Raw genomic sequence first — 20,443 nt, 5'->3', positions numbered from 1 at the left:
GCTCACTCGTGGTCTGATGCCCCCGTGAAAACTTCTGGCTGTCAAAGCTCACAGACCATCTGCTTGGATTGCCCCTGCCCTCTCCCTTAGGGCACGGAACCTGGCAATAATAGGTCCCGTTTGGCAGCCGGTGTGACATCTCTTCTTGTATCAGGTGACTCAAATAATGATCGTGCCTGTTGACACTTAGAGCTCTCAAAGGGAATTCTGAAAGTGGAAAGACGAAACGGAGCTCAAGGGCACTTGCACCAAATGCTGCCCGTACAGCTGGCGCTTAAGCCGTTGCTGGAAATAACAATCAAACAGGCTCCGGGCAAGCATTGAGCCAGGGATTGAATCCAATGTGGCAGATAGGAAACTCAGAGTGAGGAGTTTGGGTTCTAGATAAATAAAAGATATAATTATCTGAGAGAGAACTTGATCAGTTGTGTGGTTCACCACTTGTGCCAAGAGCAAACTTCAATATTTGTAGGGTTTATGTTCTAGAAGGAAGATTTAATATTTGAAGCCTCTGCTTGGATTATTTTTAATTTAGTTAGAAATGTTTGTCTTGAACAACGCTTTATCAAGTGCTGAGTAAGCACACAGCTGTTGGGATGTTCTCTGGGTGGTGGGTGAGTCCCACTTGGATCTGGAGACCGAGAGGAGGAGCAGGGAGCTCCGGGGACAAGGCTGCCTGGACCGTGGGAGGGGAGGGATAGAGAGCAGGTGGGGTACAGCTGGAGATGGAGCAGGGGCTGGACGCTGCTGGAATGACGGAGGGGGACGGGAGCGCTGAGGAGCACGCGAAACAAGACTTTTTAAAAAAAATTTTATCAGAGTATGGTTGATTACAATGTTGTGTTAGTTTCGGGTGTACAGCAAAATGAATCTGTTATACATATATCCACTCTGTTTTAGATTCGTTTCCCATATAGGTCATTACAGAGTATTGAGTAGAATTCCCCGTGCTATACAGTAGGTCCTTATTAGTTATCTATTTTATATATCATAGTGTGTTTGTGTCAATCCCAATCTTCCAATGTATCCCTCCCCCTCCCTTACCCCCCAGGAACCATAAGTTTGTTTTCTACATCTGCAACTGTATTACTGTTTTGTAGATAAGTTGATTTGTAGCCTTTTTTCAGATTCCACGTATAAGCAGTATCATACGACATTTGACAAGACTTTCTTTAGAGACTCTGTTGACATGCCTGCCAAGGCGCCGCTCCGGCCGCACCCCCGTGACTCGTACTTGTCTATCTCCCTTCTCGGCCGTAAGATGGGCAGAGACCCAGCCTGTACCTTTTTTGTACCCTGAACAACAACAAAACAATGCCTGGGCACAGGGTGCTCAGGGCCTACGGCTGAGCAGGTGGCAGAGGAGGAAGGGCCAAGGGGTCAAGGACACTGCCCCGCCGAGGATTCAGTGACAACCAAGGTGACAGCAATAGAACTTTTAAAGAATTCTGAGAATGTTTCGGTTTTCATGTTTGTTAGTTTCAATTACAGCCGTCACTTTCTCTGTGTCTGTTAGTAAAAATCCCCTCAAAACCCAAAGAGGCATCGTGGGTTTCTTTCCCAGCCAGCTGGAGGGAGAGATGCTGGCGAGGCTGCATACCAGGCTGATGAGTAGACAGTGGCCGGTGGGAAAGAGGAAGCGTCATCAGAAGCCCCAGGAGCCGTAGGAGACAAGATGGGACATGGACGGGAGCCTGGGAGATGGCCCTGGGGTTCCAGCGGCAGGAAGGTTTGCATTCTCTTAGCTGTCCTGTTCCTCCTCCACCAGTGGTTCTTTGAAATGCTAATGATGGAGGGACCAGAGCATCATCAATCCGGCTTTTGGAGGGCCCGTTGTGTACAGGGCTTTTTTGGTAAGAGTTTTCCCCAAGGATGGGACCCCTGGAGGCCACCCCTATGCCTTGTTTTCTCTCCTCCAGCCTCTGCTCATTGGGGCCCAGCCCTACCCCCTCTTCCCACTATAGCTGACAGTCATTTCTTATTGTCGCTTCTCCCTAGTGTGAAAACACAAATACATGGTATGTATATTTATTTTAGAGAGGGCAGGAACCATGCCTATTTCTATGCTGTTTACCAAGCAACTGAAAGGGCTGTACGCAGCACACTCTAATGTTTGGGCTGGTTGGCTGGGGCTGTAATCTGTGAACTCCTTCCTGGCTCTGCTGACTTTGCTGTTGTTGAAGGCATTGTGGTTGAGTGGTCTTAGTGCGGGGCTGGGAGATGGGAGTCCTGGGTTGTAACCTTAGTCCAGGAACTGGTTGGTGACTTGGTTATGTCCTCTCATCCTTCTGGGAGGTTAGGGATTTGCTCCAGTGCCTCTGATGTGGACCTTGTTCTTCCAAGAGACCTTGGTCATTGTAGTGCCTGCTTTGGGAGGGTGGGAAGCAGGAAGGTGTAGTGCCATGGTAGCTCCAGACAATCTCTGGGAGAAGGTACTAGGCTTAAGAAGTTTCTTACTTAGCCTTGCCAGGTAGAAGGGAGCATAGATCTTGGAGGGACCCTGCTCTTCTATTCCCAGGGGAATTAGGAACTCAGGGACCACAGTGGGTAAAGTAGGGTGAAGAGATGGGGCTGAGCAGTGACCTTGGAGAATGACCTTGGGAGTTATGACTGAATAATCAGACAAAGCTCTGAGACATAACCAGAATTAAATTAGATAGAAGTTTAACATCCATAAGAATTGTGCAGCCCCAAGGGAGAGGAATCATATGAAAAGAATGCAGGATTCTTTAAAGTTATATGGGAATAAACATGGCTACATACTTTTTTTTTTTTTTTTTTCCCGGTACACGGAACTCTCGCTGTTGTGGCCTCTCCCGTTGCAGAGCACAGGCTCCGGACGCGCAGGCTCAGCGGCCATGGCTCATGGGCCCAGCCGCTCCATGGCATGTGGGATCTTCCCGGACCGGGGCACGAACCCGTGTCCCCTGCATCGGCAGGCGGACTCTCAACTACTGCGCCACCAGGGAAGCCCCATAGCTACATACTTTAAGAATCAAATAATTACAAAATCAGGTATGGGTCTTGGATGGGGGTTATGGACTGGGCTCTGGTTCAAAAGCCAGTAATCAACCACTTGTATCTAAGGGAGTGATCTCTTTGGCCACCTCCATCTTTAAGTCAGAAAATTAGAGACTGCAAGTAGGGCTTGACTGGTCCACAGGGTCACCAGTGAGGATGCAGTCAGCATCCCACCCAAAATCTCATGGATTAACAACTTCAGAGCAAAGGAAATTATCTCCCTTATGCATAGACATTTCAGAAGCCTAGGGAAACTTGAAAATTCAGCACACAACTGTTTAAGGGAATCAAAGCTGTAGTTTTAATATTTTCAAGTTCAAAGAATTTGTGCATATATTATTATTATTTAAATTAATTAATTAATTAATTTTTGGCTGTGTTGGGTCTTCGTTTCTGTGCGAGGGCTTTCTCTAGTTGCGGCGAGTGGGGGCCACTCTTCATCGCAGTGCAGGCCTCTCACTGTCGCGGCCTCTCTTGTTGTGGAGCACAGGCTCCAGATGTGCAGGCTCAGTAGTTGTGGCTCACGGGCCTAGTTGCTCCGCAGCATGTGGGATCTTCCCAGACCAGGGCTCAAACCTGTGTCCTCTGCATTGGCAGGCAGATTCTCAACCACTGCGCCACCAGGGAAGCCCTGTGCGTATGTTATTATCTTAGCCCATTCAAGGTGCTATAATAAAATACTGTAGACTGGGTAGCTTATAAACAACAGAAAATTATTCCTCACACTTCTAGAGGCTGGGAAGTCCAAGATCAAGGTGCTGAAGATCTGATGTCTGGTGAGGGCCCACTTCCTGGTTCATAGATAGCAATTGTCTTCTTTTTTTAAAAAATTGAAGTATAGTTGATTTACAATATCATATTAGTTTCAGGTGTGTAGCATAATGATTCAATATTTTTATAGATTATACTCCACTTAAAAGTTACTCTAAAATATTGGCTATATTCCCTGTGCTGTGCATTACATACTGATATCTTTATTTATTTATTTATAAAATAAATATATCACTCTCTTTTTTTTTTTTGGCTGTGCCATGTGGCATACAAAATGCAGGATCTTATTTCCCTGACTGGGGGTCAAACCCTGCCCCCTGCAGTGGTAGCATGGAATCTTAACCACTGGACCACCAGGGAGGTCCCTCTTATTTATTTTATACTTACTAGTCTGTACCTCTTGATCCCTTTTCTCTATCTTGCCTCTCCCCTACCCCTGGGGAGAGGTAACCACTAGTTTGTCCTCTGTTCTGTTTGTCTGTTTCTGTTTTGTTATATTCATTCATTTGTTTTATTTTTTAGATTCCACATATAAGGGAAAACATACAATATTTGTTTCTGTTTGATTTATTTCACTAAGCATAATACCCTCCAGGTCCATCCATGTTGTTGCAGTTGGCCATCTGTCTTTTTGCTGTGTCCTCACATGGCAGAAGGGACAAGGGAAATCTCTGGGGTCTTCTATAAGGGCACTAATTTCATTCATGGGGACTCCACCTTCATGACCTAATCACCTCACAAAGGCCCCACCTTCTAATATCATCACTTTGGGGGTTAGGATTTCAACATATGAATTTTGGTGGGGGACACAGACATTCAGTCAATAGCAATGATACTTTATGTTCATACAATTTTTTTTAAATTTATTTTTGGCTGTGCTGGGTCTTTGTTGCCGCACGTGGGCTTTCTCTAGTCGCGGCGAGTGGGGGCTACTCTTCATTGCGGTGCACGGGCTTCTCATTGCAGTGGCTTCTCTTGTTGAGGAGCACGGGCTCTAGGTGCGCAGGCTTCAGTAGCTGTGGCACGCAGGCTCAGTAGTTGTGGTTCGCGGGCTCTAGAGCGCAGGCTCAGTAGTTGTGGCGCATGAGCTTAGTTGCTCCGCGGTATGTGGGATCTTCCCGGACTAGGGATCGAATCCATGTCCCCTGCACTGGCAGGCGGATTCTTAACCACTGCGCCACCAGTGAAGCCCCAATGTTCATACAGTTTTAAAGAGAATTTGGCTATTAGCATAATAGACCACTAACATTCTTCTTTTGTGCTTTCACTTGAATAATTGATTGAGATTTGTGATTTTAAGTTGAAATCTAAGTTTACATATAGATTGGAATATTTGATTGGAAATATTGGAAATTTAAGAGAATTTAAGCTTGACTGTTTTTTTGTATGCTTAATTTATTAAATCTATGAGTCACTTTAGTACTCGGGAAGGTTTGTCAGATGAAGTACTTAAAAAGGAATTGAATATGTTACATTTATAAAAGCTGCTTAAAATGTTAAAGAGGTTTAATTAGCTAAGTGTATAAATGGGACTAAACATTAATCAAAAGCCCTCCCAAAGTGATTGTTAATATTTGCTAGACTTATAAATAGTATAATAGGCTGATTTTTTAAAGCTTAAGGAAGAGCCATATATTTCTGAATCGACACATTTATTAAATCAAATTCTAATTTTCAAGACCCGAGTAAAGCTATAAGTGGTCTTTTTCACGCACAAAAGCCACCCTCAAGGACATAAAGAACCAGTGATCAGGTCTTCAGCAGTGTGGAAGCGGGGGCGGGATGAGTGGGAAGTGCAGAAGGGAGAATAAGATTTTAGTGTCATCTGGATTGTCTTGTTCCCAAGGTCAGGCTAGTTAGTGCATTCCACCCAATGGCCACTTGCTCATCTCACAGGGAGAGACTATAATTAAGTCACTGTGTGGGCGGTCGGAATAGCCGACGGGGGCATTTGGCCGCTAAGACAGTGAGTTGCCTCGTTGTGGCTTTGGGCTCCTAGCAGCCCCTCTCAGCAGCCCCTTCTAGGTTGAGTTCCACTGCTCTGTTAGCTGTAAGTTACTCCCCAAATCATTTCCCCTAAGTAAGAATAAAGATGTTTGTGGTAGAGGCTGAGGTTTTTGTTTCCCAGAGGGGTTTGCAGCTGAGAGCCAGTGCAGTGTGCAATCAGTCAGAATGCTTATTGGCACCCGATAGAAGCCAGACCTAGCCAATTTAAGCAGAAACAGAGCTGTTGAAAGCCACTCGTAGAACCACTGGGAAAGTAGGAGAATTCAACTCAGAAGTGACATTGGCCAGAACCACAAAGACACGTCATAGAAAAAGTTTGGCGAGAACGCTGCTGTCACCACTGAGCATGAGTTGCCGCGGTTTGAGCCCCTGGTGGTGCATGCCATCCCTGGTACTGCTGTCATGGCTGCCCCTGGAATGGCCACCAGAAGGATCCTCCACTACCCTGTTGCACCACTAGTGCCTGATCCACGGTCCCAGGTGGATGCATCTCCTTGGCCAAGCTGACATCATGTGTCTGTGCCCAAGCTGCAGGGAAGGCTGGGAATGAGAGCATGTGGCATTTTTAGCTTCTGTGGTGGCAGATGGTCTCTGACTCCCTCTGAAACTCATAGCAGTGTGATGTTGGAGCCAGCTTACAAGAGCCAGTTGTTAAATTTTAGGGACTGGTGAGCTGGTTGTTGAATACAGCTTTTATTAAAAAATAAATGACAGTAGGTATACTCTCCCCTACTCCTCCTGAAAAGTACAACTAACCCCCTGGATATTATATGTAAAAGAAACACAAGAAAACTGAAAGGAAAGAAGGTGGCAGACCAGGAGGGACCTTGGGACCTGAGGAAGAACACATCAATGAGTTCCTTGGGATTTTTTTTTTTTTTTTGCCTCATATTTCCCAAATTTGGAGCTGAAGTAGCTGGCAAGTCAGAAAAGTCAATGAGCTTGAAAAAAAAAAAAACTCCAGCAAAGTCTGCTTTTTCTAGCCAAAGGACCAGGAAAGGAACAACACAGCAAGACAGAAAACTTTCATACAGTAACCACCAAACACCATAGAAAACTGTGGCCCCATTCCCACCCATGCCAAGAAAGGATAAGTGGGGAGCCCTGATTTCCAACTTTGAGAGACTGTGGCAAGGCACTTCAACAGCCCTGCTGGCGTGGTATCATAGAGGCCAAGTAGGGGGCCTGGATTTCCACCCCACGTAGCGGTGATGAGGCCCCTTCTCCCTCCCATCAGGGTGGTTTCAGAAGAGACCTAGTGGGGAGTTGGAACTTTCACTGTTTCCCAGCAGTAGGAGACAGAGAAGAATATGATATAATGATAAAAGAGTCAATCCACCAAGAAGGCTTAACAATCCCAAATGTGTATGCACCAAACAGCAGAGCAATGAAATACGTGAAGCAAACACTGAACTGAAAGGAGAAGAAGACAAATCACAGTTCTAGATGGAGATTTCAACACTCCTCTCTCAACAATTGATAGAACAATGGGTAGAAAATCATCAAGGATGTGGAAAAACTCAACTACACCATCAACCAGTAGGATCAAATGAGCCTTATAGAACAGTAACCCAACAACATCGGAATACACGTTCTTTTCGAGTGATCATGGAGCATATACCAAGATAGCCCATATCCTGGGCCATAGAACAAATTGTAACACACTTAAAAGAATCAAAATCATACAGAATTTATTTTCTGGCCACAGTGGAATTAAACTAGAAAATCAACAACAGGAAAATAACAGGAAAACTTCAAACTTGAAAATTAAATAACACACTTCTAAATAATCCATGTGTCCAAAAAGAAGTCTTGGGGAAGTAAAAGAAATATGGAACTGAATGAAATGAGAATACAACATATGAAAATTTGTGGGACGCAGATACAGCAGCGCTCAGAGGGAAATTTATAGTGCTAAATGCATACATTAGAAAAGAGGGAAAGTCTCAAATTGATAACCCAAGTTCCCACTTAAAGAATCCAGAATTAAGATGAGCAAAACTAAACCCAAAGCAAACGGAAGGAAATATTGGGTTGGCCAAAAATTCGTTTGGGTTTTCCATAAGATGTTACAGAAAAACCAGAATGAACATTTTGGCCAACCCAATAATAACGAACAGAAATCAATAGAAATGAAAACCAAAAAAAAAAAAAAAAAAAAGGAGAAAATCAATGAAATGAAGAGCTTGTTCTTTGAAAAAGTCAAAAAAATTGACAAATCTCTAGCAAGACTGACAAAGAAAAAAAGAGAAGGCACAGGTGTGCACTATCAGGAATGACAGGGGGTATCATTACCAACCCTACAGACATCAAAAAACCGATAAGGGAATACTGTGAAGACGTCTGTACGTATAAACTTGACAACTTAGATGAAATGTACTGTTTCTCAAAAAACACAAACTATCATAACTCACCCAATATAAAAGAGATAATTTGAATAGTCCTGTAACAATGAAGGAAACTGAATTCTTTAACAACTCCAGAATAAGAAATCTCCAAGCCCAGATCATTTCACTGGAGAATTCTACTAAACATTTAAAGTAGAATTAACACCAATTCTACACAATCTTTTCCAGAAAGATTTTTCCAAATAATTCATTTGATGAATTATTTCCAAATAATTCATTTGATGAATTATTTCCCTGATACCAAGACCAGACAAAGATAATACAAAAAATGAAAACTGAAGACCAGTATCCTTCATGAATACAGATGCAAGAAATATTTTTTAAAATTAACAAATATAAACCAGAAATATAAAAAAGAGGGAGTTCCCTAGGGGCCTAGTGGTTAGGATTCCAGGCTTTCACTGCTGTGGTCTGGGTTCAGTCCCTGGTTGGGGAACTGAGATCCCGCAAGCTATGCATTGCTGCCAAAGAAAAAAAAAAAAAAAGAAAGAAATATAAAAGAGAATTATACATTATGACCAAGTGGGGTTTATTCCAGAGATGCAAAGCTGGTTCAATATTCAGAAATCAATCAACGTAATCCACTATGTTAACACATGATTGTATCAATTGATACAGAAAAAAGCATTTGACAAAATTCAACATTTATTCATGATCAAAACTCTCAGAAAAATAGAAATAGAGGGGAATTTCCTCAACATAATAAAGCGCATCTACAAAAAATCTACAACTAATCTGTACTTAATAGTGAGAGATTGAATGCACTCCCCCGAAGATTGGGAACAAGGTAGAATGTCCTCTCCCACCACTCTTAGTCAACATTGTGCCAGTGCAATAGGCAGGAAAAAGAAATAAAAGGCATACAGATCAGAAAGGAAGAAATAAAATAGTCTTTGTTCACAGGTGACATGGTTGTCTACATAAAAAAGCCTAAGGAATCTATAGAAACAAAACAAAACAAAACTCCTAGAACTAATGAATGAGTTGACAAGGTCAGAGGATACATGATAAACATATAGAAATCAATCACATTTCTATATCCTAGCAAAAACATGTGGACACCAAAATTAAAAATACAATACCATCCATAGCCATGCAGAAAAATGAAATACTTAGGCATAAATATAACAAAAATGTACAGGACCTACATGCTAAAAAACTATATAAAGTTTATGAAAGAAATCAAAAAAGACCCAAATAAATTGAGAGACACACTGTAGTCACAGATTGGAAGACTCAACATCATAAAGATGTCAATTCTCCCTAAATTGATATATAGTTAAAATTTTTTTATTGAAGTATAGGTTGAATTACAATGTTGTGTTAATTACTGCTGTATAGCAAAGTGACTCAGTTATACATTCTTTTTCATATTCTTTTCCATTATGGTTTATCACAGGCTATTGAATATAGTTCCCTGTGCTATACAGTAGGACCTTGTTTATCCATTCTATATATACCAGCTTGCATATGCTAATCCCAAACTCTCAATCCAGCCCTATCCCACCCTCCTCCCCTTTGGCAACCACCAGTCTATTCTCTATGTCCCTAATTCTGTTTCTGTCTCATAGGTGGGTTCATTTGTGTCATATTTTAGATTCCACATATAAGTGATAGCATAGGTATTTGTCTTTCTCTTTCTGACTTACTTCACTTAGTATGATAATCTCTAATCTCATCCAGATATATAGTTTTAATTCATTTTTATTAAAATCAAAGCAATATTTTTTGAAGATATATACAAGATTGTCCTAATATTTATATGGAAAGATATAAGAACTAATAGCTAAAACAATTTTTAAAAAGAAGAATAAAGTGGGATGAATCAGTCTACCTGATTTCAAGACTTATTACATTGCTACAGTAATCAAGGCTGTGTGGTATTGGTATAGGGACAGACACATAAATGGAACAGAATGGAGACCTCAGATATAGACCCACACAAGTGTGCCCAACTGAGTCCTGACAAATAGTGCAAAAACAGTTCAATAGAGGAAAGATAGTCTTATCAACAAAAGAGAATGGAGTAACTGGACATCCATAGGCAAAAAGATGAACCCTGACCTAAACCTCACACCTTATATAAAAATTAACTTGAAATAGATCACAGACTTAATTGTAAAACTTAAAACTATAAAAATTTCAGAAAAATATAGGAGAAGATCTTTGAGATCTAAGGCTAGGCAGAGTTCTTGGACTTGAGAACAAAAGCATGACCCATAGTAGGAAAAATTAATAAATTTGACTTCATCAAACATTTAAAATTTTGCTTTGAATAGACCCCAAGAAGATGAAAAGATAAGTTACAGAGTAGGAGAAAATATTTGCAAACTACGTATCTGATGAAGGAGTAGTATCTAGAATGTATAAAGAATTCTCAAAACTCAACAGCAAAACCCAAACAATCCGATTTGAAAAAATAGGCAAAACACACAAACATTGCACTAAAGAAGATACACTGATGACAAATGAGCACATTAAAAGGTGTTCAGTGTTATTAGCCTTTAAGGAAATGCAAATTAAAATTGTAAGATTCCACTACATACCTATCAGAATGGCTAAAATAAAAAATAGTGACAATACCAAAGGCTGATGAAGATGTGGAGAAACTGGATCACTTATGCATTACTGGTGGGAAGGTAAAATGGAGCTGCCACTCTGTTGTTTTTTTTTTTTTGTGGTACGCAGGCCTCTCACTGTTGTGGCCTCTCCCGTTGCGGAGCACAGGCTCCGGACACACAGGCTCAGCGGCCATGGCTCATGGGCCCAGCCGCTCCGCGGCATGTGGGATCTTCCCGGACCGGGGCACGAACCCGCGTCCCTTGCATCGGCAGGCAGACTCTCAATCACTGCGCCACCAGGGAAGCCCGGAGCTACCCCTCTGGAAAACAGTTTGTCAGTTTCTTAAAAACTTAGACATGTAAGTATCATATGACTTAGCAATTGAACTCATGGGCATTTATCCCCGAGAAATGAAGAATTATGTTCCTACAAAAACTTGTACACAAATGTTTCTAGCAGTTTACTCATAATAGCCAAAAACTGGGAAAACCCAGATATCCTTTAATGGGTGAATGGTTAAACAAACTGGAATAATAGTCTACAATGAAAAGGAATGAACTTTTGATACACACACAACCTGTGTTTATCTCCAGAGCATAATGTTGAGTGAAAAGAGCCAGTCCCCAGAGGTTACACAGTCCCCAGATTCCATTTATATAATATTCTTAAAGTGACAAAATTATAGAAATAAAGAACAGGTTAGTGATTTGCAAGGGTTAAGGAGGGTATGTGGGTAGGAAGGAAGTGGGCTGTTATAAAAGGACACCATGAAGGGTCATCATGGTGATGGCAGTGTTATATATATTGGCTGTGTCAAGGTCAGTATCCTTGTTGTGATATTGATATCAGCATAAAAAAACAATTAAAAAAAGTAAATCGTATAAGCTCAATTGAATACATTATATTAAAAACAAAGGTGTTAAATACTCAAAGGTTGTCACTTCCTAATTATTTTATTGCTTTTATCATTATTGATGCTCCTGAAGATTTTTATGCCTTTTGTATCTGGATGGTGGAAACATTCTGTAATGATGTGCCACGGTGCCTCTCTTCCCAACTCTGCATTCGGTGACATCACATTGCTAAGCCTACAATCAGCCATAGTGGGAGGATCTACACCACAGAAATGGGCAAACACTGCAAGTTAGGTCTCCTCTCCCTTCATAGCAGGTTGTTAAACTTTTACCAGGACACCACTGCTTGTAAGGTAAGGAATTTCCCAAACAGAAAGTGGGTTTAGATACTGGGTGACAACCTCACCCCCCAAATAACAAATGTCTATCAAAAAATGAATAATGATTCAGATCACTATGAGAGGAAGAAGAAACTGGGCTCTTCTTTTTGTTTGTTTTTGGGTTTTTTTGTGGTACGCGGGCCTCTCACCGCTGTGACCTCTCCTGTTGCGGAGCACAGGCTCCGGACACGCAGGCTCAGCGGCCACGGCTCACGGGCCTAGCCGCTCCGCGGCATGTGGGATCTTCCCGGACCGGGGCATGAACCCATGTCTCCTGCATCAGCAAGCGGACTCTCAACCACTGCGCCACCAGGGAAGCCCAAAACTGGGTTCTTCTTAAGGATACTTCTTCTCTAGTTCATTGCCACCCTCATTTTATACAAGGCAATTGTGGACTGCAGGTGAGGAGGGCTCTGGCGGAATGAAATCGTTACTGTTGATTATCTTGTTCTTTGAATATTCAGTAAAGAAATGGCAAGATGGTGGAACTACAAAAAAATGGAACTGTATGAAGGCTCAGGTATCTTTGTACATTTTCCTAGGCAATATCCTCTCTACTCTCTATCATATTCTGATTCTTTCTTTAGCACCAAGTATAGGACCCATGTAGCTATTGGTCTTGCTCCTCCAGCAAACTTTTCCTTCCCATGCTTCTCCATTTGCCTATATGTGGCATGGTAGTCGGCGGCAGTGGACCTGTGGATGGGGATCCAATCAACCATCCTATCCCATATTTTGGCCACAGTGACTGGTCCAAAGTGTCGGCACACACGGACAAGGGGATACATGGACATTTGGTGTGAGTTCTTTTCATCCACTAGGATTGCTAAATTGGCACTTGCAGCCTCCATGCCCCCTGCCACACAGAGAGGACCTCTCTGCAGCCCGAGTGTGGCCAGCACAGAACTTGGCAGAGGTGAGGGACAGACAGACAGACAGAGTACTATTTGGGCTGAGTTCCGGGGAGCCCCTGAGGCTCTGTTCCTGGCAGCTCATCCTTCCCAGGCAATTCCACTTTTTGCAGAAGCAAATTCTAGTAGAGTTTTTTGGCACGTGCACCACCCAAAATTCCAGATGAACACATATTCCTTATAGAGTTTTCCCTGGTCTCCATGGCTTCTCTTCCCTTTTCCTGTTCTTGATTTGGAATTTACTTATGTGATCTAAAACTGACAGTCACAACCTAAAACCCCGGGAAACACTTTTCCACCTAGGGATCTGGTGAACTTACAGAAAATCTTCAGAGGGCCCCTGAGTAGGCTGCTTCTCTCCTCTGAGTGTCTTTGGATGCTTCAGCCAGCCATGGAGTTGAGTCAGAGGCAGGGTAACAGCACGAATCTGCTGGTTTATAGCCTGAAAAAAATATTTGGGTAGGAATACACTTTTTTTTTCCAATATAGAAGAAACCTCCAAGAATCAAGCCAAATGGTTTTGAGAAACATTTTGTGGTGGTACACTGATTGCGTGCTAGGACACCTCCATCTTTGGCTCCCATATTCCCTGATTTATTTTGACACCAGAACGTCTGTAAGTGCCGCCACCCAGCCACATGCTAACTTTTTTGTCTATGCAAGGGTGTAAACTGCATATACTTTATTTCAATTAGCTTAACTGTTTCTGGTATTTAGTACTAATTGTCTTAATTAGCTTCCAAAGCACAACAATGCCGACAATGGTAATGACTACATCTTATCCATATGGTTACAGAAGACGGATGACTTAATTTCCCATCCTCAGGCTGTGTGAGTCCCAGGAGGAGGACTGAGCAGATGTGAGAAGAGGAAGATGTAAGTCTTCCAGAGAGCTGCTGGCCTTGAGTGCAAAACCTGAACATCAAGAAGAGATGAGGAGGTGATGGACAGGGGAATAAAACAAGAGAATGAAGGATTTATGGAGAACTTGGGTCATCTGTTTTCTTTTTCTTTTTTTTTTTTAAATAAATTTATTTATTTATTTTTGGCTGCGTTGGATCTTTGTTGTTGTGCGTGGGCTTTCTCCAGTTGTGGCGAGCGGGGTCTACTCTTCGTTGCGGTGCACGGGCTGCTCACTCTGGTGGCTTCTCTTATTGTGGGGCATGGGCTCTAGGTGCACAGGCTTCAGCAGTTGTGGCACGTGGGCTCAGTAGTTGTGGCTTGCCGGCTCTAGAGCGCAGGCTCAGCAATTGTGGCACATGGGCTTAGTTGCTCCGCGGCATGTGGGATCTTCCCAGACCAGGGCTCGAACCCGTGTCCCCTGCATTGGCAGGCGGATTCTTAACCACTGTGCCGCCAGGGAAGCCCGGGTCATCTATTTTCTTAATGTGCATATCATGGAGTGATCCTGGGTGAATAATAATAACAAAAAATTTCCCAGTGCCAGCAGGCTATATTGGCTCTGATCTGAAGAGGCAATGTTTGAAGACCAAATCGTAGGAGGCTGAAAGTGAGAAATGCCCCATAGCGCAATCTGTCTTGGCAAAAGTTGGTACCAGTCAAAACCTGGGTGACATTTCTTGGGGAAATCTGGCTTAGAAGAAGTTCATAGCTAGTGCCTGGCATTTATTGGGAGCTTAATATATGTTTTAATCAGCAGCTGTCAGAAAATCCTTTGGGGTCAATCTTCAAAATATATCTAGGCCCTGACACTTAGCACCTACTTAAACGGCTGCTCTCCAGCTCTGATCCCCCATCCTCTTTGACCTGCCTGCCCCTACCAGCCTCTTGCCTTGTCTTCCTGCGTCTACCCTCAGCCCCTACAGTTTATTCTCAACATAGCAGCCAGAGGAATCTTTTAAAACATAAATCATATCATTTCACTGTGCTTCTCAGAACCGTCTGATAGCTCCCATCTCACTCAGAATAAGAGTCAGAGTCCTTGTGATGACTGGCAGCGTCCTCCTACCTGACCTCATCTGCTCCTGCTTTCCGCCACTCTCTCCACTGAGCCTTCCCTCAGTGTCCCTGGCACGCCCACACTTGACGGCTGCATCACCCAGTTCTGTACCCACCAGCCCCATGTGGCTAGTGACTCATATTGGACAGGGCACAGATGGAGTATTTCCACCATCTCAGACAGTTCTACTGGACAGGGCTGCCCTAAGACTTTACCTTGGCTGGAAAGCTCTTTCCAAAGACATCCACATGGCAAACTCCCTCAAATCCTGACTCTGCGCAAATGCCACCTTTTCCAAGAAGCCTCCCGCTGAAACCACCCAATTTAAAATCTCACCCCACAACCTAGTTCCCTATCAATCATTCCTGCTCCCCTCACTCTGCTCTATTTTTTCTATAGCACTTAACACCTTATAGCACTTTATATGGTTTAGTTATTTATTATGCTCATGGATAATTGTCAGTCCCCGCATGAAAATGTATGCTCTAAGAATAGGGGTTTTTGCCATTTTTGTCCGCTGCTGTATCCCCAGCATCTAGAACAGTGCCTGGCACAGAGTAAACACTCGTGAAATAATTGTCAAAGGAATTAGTCAATGGATCAACATATTTTTTGATCACCTGCTGTATCCCAGGCTCTGTGCTAGGCACTGGGGATACATAGAAGAGTGGAATAGACCCTGTTCCTGCTGTCATGAAGTTTCTAGTCTAGTGGGAGAGATAAGTAAACAAACAAGTACCTAAAACAAATTCTGGGGAGTTCTATAGAAGAGACACACAGGGAGCAGAAATAGATAATATAGTGTGTGTGTGTGTGTGTGTGTGTGTGTGTGTGTGTGTGTGTCTGGGTGTATGTGTTGCGGTGGGGAGACTTTTTGATGAGGACAGGCCAGCTATGTAATGAAGGGTGGAGGGAGGGGTCATTGCAGGGAGGGGTTGAAGAGTATTTTAGAGGAAAGAGCACGTGCAGAGGCCCTGACACAGGCAGACATTCATGCAAAGGTGCGTGAATAACGCATGTAAGATGCCCGTGAATTAGGAATCGTAGGTCAGTCACTGTCATCACAGGCCTGCCTTCTGTGGCAACGCTACTCAGAGTGTGATCTTGAATGAGCGGTGTTCGAATCATCTGGCATCTTGTTAGAAATGCATTCACAAGACCAACCCCATACTTGGGAATCTGTTTTTAACAAGCCCTTCAGGTGATCCTGACTCTCACTGTTCTTTAACGTTGTGCCTCTTTATAGAATCCAAGCACATGGCGGGCATCCATACCCATTATTGGAATGAATGGATGAATGAATGAAAGGATGATGAGGGGATATGTGTAAGCTGAGGCTCAGATGATAATTAACATGAAACACAAAGAGATTCTTTCTTTATTGAGCCAAAGGTCAATCATTAAGTGCAAGAATGAAAAAGAAGGAAATAAGCTAAGTGTCAGAGGAACTCAGAGATTTAGATGTAGAGAGGAGGGTGAAAGGTATGCCTGACAGGGGAGAGCAAAGCTTTGAGGCTGGCAGAAGCATGACTTGATCATGGCAGAGAGGAGGCCACCGGCCGGAAAGGACAGTTTGTGTGAGAGGAAGTGGGGAGGATGCTGGAAGATGGGCAGGTCTTTACTGCTGGGGTAGCAAGTACACAGGAGGCAAGCTGGCCTCCAGATGTTTCAGGAAGGTAGTGTTGTCATTTGCAAGGTGATTGGAGTGACAAAACATAGTGGTCTTGGCATTACTTACAGAATGACTTGGCTATGCATTCAGTGCTGAGAAGAGCAGGAAGGTACTGCCACCACCTAGCATTTTCTACACGCCACACACTGTTCTAAGCCTTTTACATGCATATGCTGGTTCAATCCTTGCAATCCAGTGAGGTAGCTACTCTTTTATTCGACCAATGAAGGGACTGTGGCACAGAGAGTTCAGTAACTTGCCCAAGGTCACCCAGCCCATAAGTGTTCGAGTCGGTATTGAATCCAGGCGGTCTGGTTCCACTGGACGTTGCTGCCTGACTACACTCTGAGTCCAAAAGACCTTGGGAAACATCTCTGCCTTGCTGCTCACCAGTCCCCTTGGAGGCTATCTTGGGGTGGGGGAGGGGCACTTCAGAAAGCCCCTCTTTCCTAGCTCCTTCTTCCTCCCCTGGTGGTCTGGTGGTCCTGCCCCTGGTCCCACTCCTCACCCCCTACCCTCAGGTTCCTGTGGTTGATAGGTGGGATGGTGCAAGTAGGAGGAGGGGCTGGGGGCCTGGTCCCGGGTCTGGACAGGGATGGAGTTGGATTTTATAGGGCCTGAAGTTTATGCTATCTGGGGAGTCTCCTTTAAGAAAACAAAATACAAAAATGTCTTGTTTTGTAAATTTTATAAAATCATTGACCTTGTGAGTTCTTGTAGAACCCCTCTGTCCCCACCCGGGGCCTCCGAGGGGGCCTCATTAGCTTCTCAGAAAAGCTGCTTCTGGTTCTGTGCCTGTTTTTTTCCAGCCATCCCAGAGTGGAAAGACTCGTGTCTTTCTCTTGCTAATGTCCATCTCCTTTGAGAGCAAAAGTCAAGTGCATGAATACGTTCCTGGAATCTCTTTTTCTCACTTCACCAAAGCCCTGGGGTGGCCTTTTATCATCCTAGCTCGGGAGAGAACAAGGAAACCCCATCCTGCCACCTTTAGGAGAATAGGGGTTTATCAAGAGGGCAAGGCAGTAGGTGGAGGCCCCTGTAGTGTTTGAGTCCAACGTTAGGACCCCACTGCTGTGAAAAAGGAGCTGGCATTCTCCCGGCTGGGCTCCAAGGGACAGGCTGCCATCGGTTGCAACAAATGACCCCAGTTCCTTCCCTTTCGCTGGTTTCGTACTTATTTTAGCTTGTTCCTGCACATGTTTGATAAACACAGTCCAGTCAGGGAGTGGTCTTGCTGTGGCCTCATCAGGGCCCCAGCCTTTTGTATAAGCAAGTTAGCAGGTAGCAAAGCTAGATGTGTAGCTTCTAGAGCCTTTTCCTGGGCCCCTCGGGGCTGGCAGGGCTATGCCAGAAACTGGTTCTGGGGTGTTCTTAAAACAGGGACATGATCAAGGTGGCTTTGGGAGTGTCAGCTGAGGGATTTGGACAGGATTGAAGCCAGGAGAGGCAGTGAGACAAGCCAGGGGGTGGGGTAGGGACCTGGCTTGAGGTGACGGATGAGGCATGAATCTGGGAGATGTGGGATCAGGCTCAAACATTCTCCACCATCAGTACCCACCATGGGAGATTCTAAATCAAAGGATGTGTCACTCCAAAGGGTGTAACATGTGGTCTCAGCTAATGTGCTGTCAACTTCACTGTGGTTCTCCTGGGACTCCATTGAAAGGACTCACTTGATGTTTAAATATTCCCCTTTTTCATTTCCTCCTCTCTTTCTCTCAGGAAATTGACTGTAAATGGCAACTTTACAGACAGTCCTGATCCGCAAATTAAGCTAAACCAGCAGTCCTGGGATTTACAATCATAACCTCGTGGAATTGAACTATTAACTAATCCAAGCACACGTATCTTTAGTCTCCAACCCCGGTTTTAGCAATTTCCAGCGGCACCTCGTCCGTCAGTAATTCTAAAATGGCTGGAATTGCTGCTGCCTCTTCAATCAGGTCTCAGGACCGAGGAGGCTGAGAGGCTCCTGTTTTCTGCCTCCTTCATGTTTTCTCTGGAAGAATTGCAGAGGCCTGGATTGGATGTCTTTTTTTTTTTTTTTTTACCATCCCTTGGGGAATCATGTGATAAGAATCAAAGTCTGAAGATGGTAAAACTGAAAATTAAGTGCTAAATGTTCAAGTCTCTTGAAATGTGTCCGTTCCTTTTAAGAAGGACCACATCATTTGAAAAAGAAGCAGAACAACAGGTAGAGCTCACCTAGAAACGGAAACGACCAGTGAGTTGTAAAAGAAATACTTGTTCAAGGTAACATGTCAATAAGGCAGATTGACCTTGAGAGCAGGAGTTGTTTTTTTTATCAGGGTCTCCGTGGAGCTAATACTAGTCCTGACTCTAGATGTGTGGACCTGGGCTGGGATGTCTCCCTTCTGATTCAGGTTGCTTTTGCTCAGCGGTTGCTAAGGGATGGGGATTTTAGGTGGTGGACGTACAGCATTAAGTAACATCATGAGAAAGGGATTCTGATTAGAGTCACACTGGCTTGAATCCCAGCTTTACCATTTACTTAATCTCTCTGTGTCTCACTTGCCACATTTCTCAAGGGGATAAGATTGATTATCTGCCTTTTGGGGTTGTCATGAGAACTGTGTCTGGCACATAGTTATATAAGTGTTTATTGTTATGAGGATGAATTTATTTTCAATGATTCTGGTTAAAGAGAAGGTCTCAGTATGATGCTAACATGTCTTTAACACCCTTTCTAGGCATTTGCTAATTTCTCTTTAATAGAGAGCAGGGCTTAGTTTCAGAGTTAGCTAGACTGTAATGGTACTGTTTTTCATTATATTTATTTTTATGGTTACCTCCTATTTATATGGCGAGTGAAACTGGCTTTCTCTTTATAACAGTGACATAACTTTAAAAAAAATTAAAAAAATTAAATTGAAGTATAGTTGATTTACAATATTGTGTTAGTTTCAGGTATACAGCAGAGTGATTCAGTTGCCTATATATATTTTTTCAGATTATTTTCCATTATAAGTTATTATAAGATATTGACTATAGTTCTCTCTGTTGTAAAGTAAATCCTTGTTGTTTATCTATTTTAGGTATAGTAGTTTGTATCTGTTAATCCCATACTCCTCATTTATCCCTCCCACCCCCCCTTTCCCCTTTGGTAACCATAAGTTTGTTTTCTAGTGACATAACTTTACCTAAATAAAATGTAAGTTGATTTAAACAAAAATATTAAGAAAATGGTAGATATAAGTGGAAAATGAAGAAGGTAAAATGATTACGGTGGGACATAACTGACGGAAGTAGTAGACTAGGTCACTTTGTCTAAAAGAATTTCCAGCACAAAAATATTGAGATTGGTGACATCTTTGGGCATTTTTACATTCAGGGTGAGGGTGCTTAGCAGGAAGTTTCCTCTGGCTTCCTCCTGGCTTCTTTTTTTCTTTCACTTGTGAACGGCCACAGAGATGAGTCACTGGGTCAGTCGAGTGACTGCCCCATCCTATGCCCACGCCCTCCCCATGACCCTACCCCCTCCAACCTCTGGGAGCGGGGCTCCCAGGGGAAACAGGCAGACTGATCCTCAGTGCAGGGCACTGGAGTGGGGCTGTCACACTATACGGGAAAGTGGAATTTTGAAAAACTGATTATTTTGATCGATCGTGAACAACTGATAGATACGGCCTGGGTGAGCCTGAACCCATGGCTTCCCTCTCCAGACACTAGACTCCTCACTCCTAAGTGAGAAAGAGCAGATCTGCCAAGTCTCAGGAAAGCAAAGGGAATGAGCATCTGCTATTTCCACTGAGGGAGAAGGCTGGGCAAAATTGAACCGAGGCAGAAAGACCTGAAGAACGTGTTTTTAGATACCATGGACGAATTGATTTAAAAAGATGGAAATGTAAAAGTTTGGAAATGACATGATGTAACTGA

The 20,443-nt window shown here is 43.4% G+C and overlaps 1 long non-coding RNA gene across 1 annotated transcript; it reads left to right on the top strand.

Annotated features, from left to right (window-relative positions):
• The first annotated feature begins 704 nt into the window (after positions 1-704).
• Positions 705-14,197, top strand: LOC141279136 (uncharacterized). Its single transcript, XR_012332968.1, has 3 exons — positions 705-1,853; positions 2,826-3,015; positions 11,756-14,197. It is a non-coding gene; the product is annotated as an uncharacterized lncRNA (long non-coding RNA).
• The last annotated feature ends 6,246 nt before the right edge of the window (positions 14,198-20,443 follow it).

Source organism: Tursiops truncatus, chromosome 7, assembly GCF_011762595.2.
Source record: "Tursiops truncatus isolate mTurTru1 chromosome 7, mTurTru1.mat.Y, whole genome shotgun sequence".
In the NCBI taxonomy this organism is placed as follows: Eukaryota; Metazoa; Chordata; class Mammalia; order Artiodactyla; family Delphinidae; genus Tursiops; species Tursiops truncatus.
Note: the sequence above shows the minus strand (reverse complement) of the source record. Positions and strands in the feature narration are given on the sequence as shown.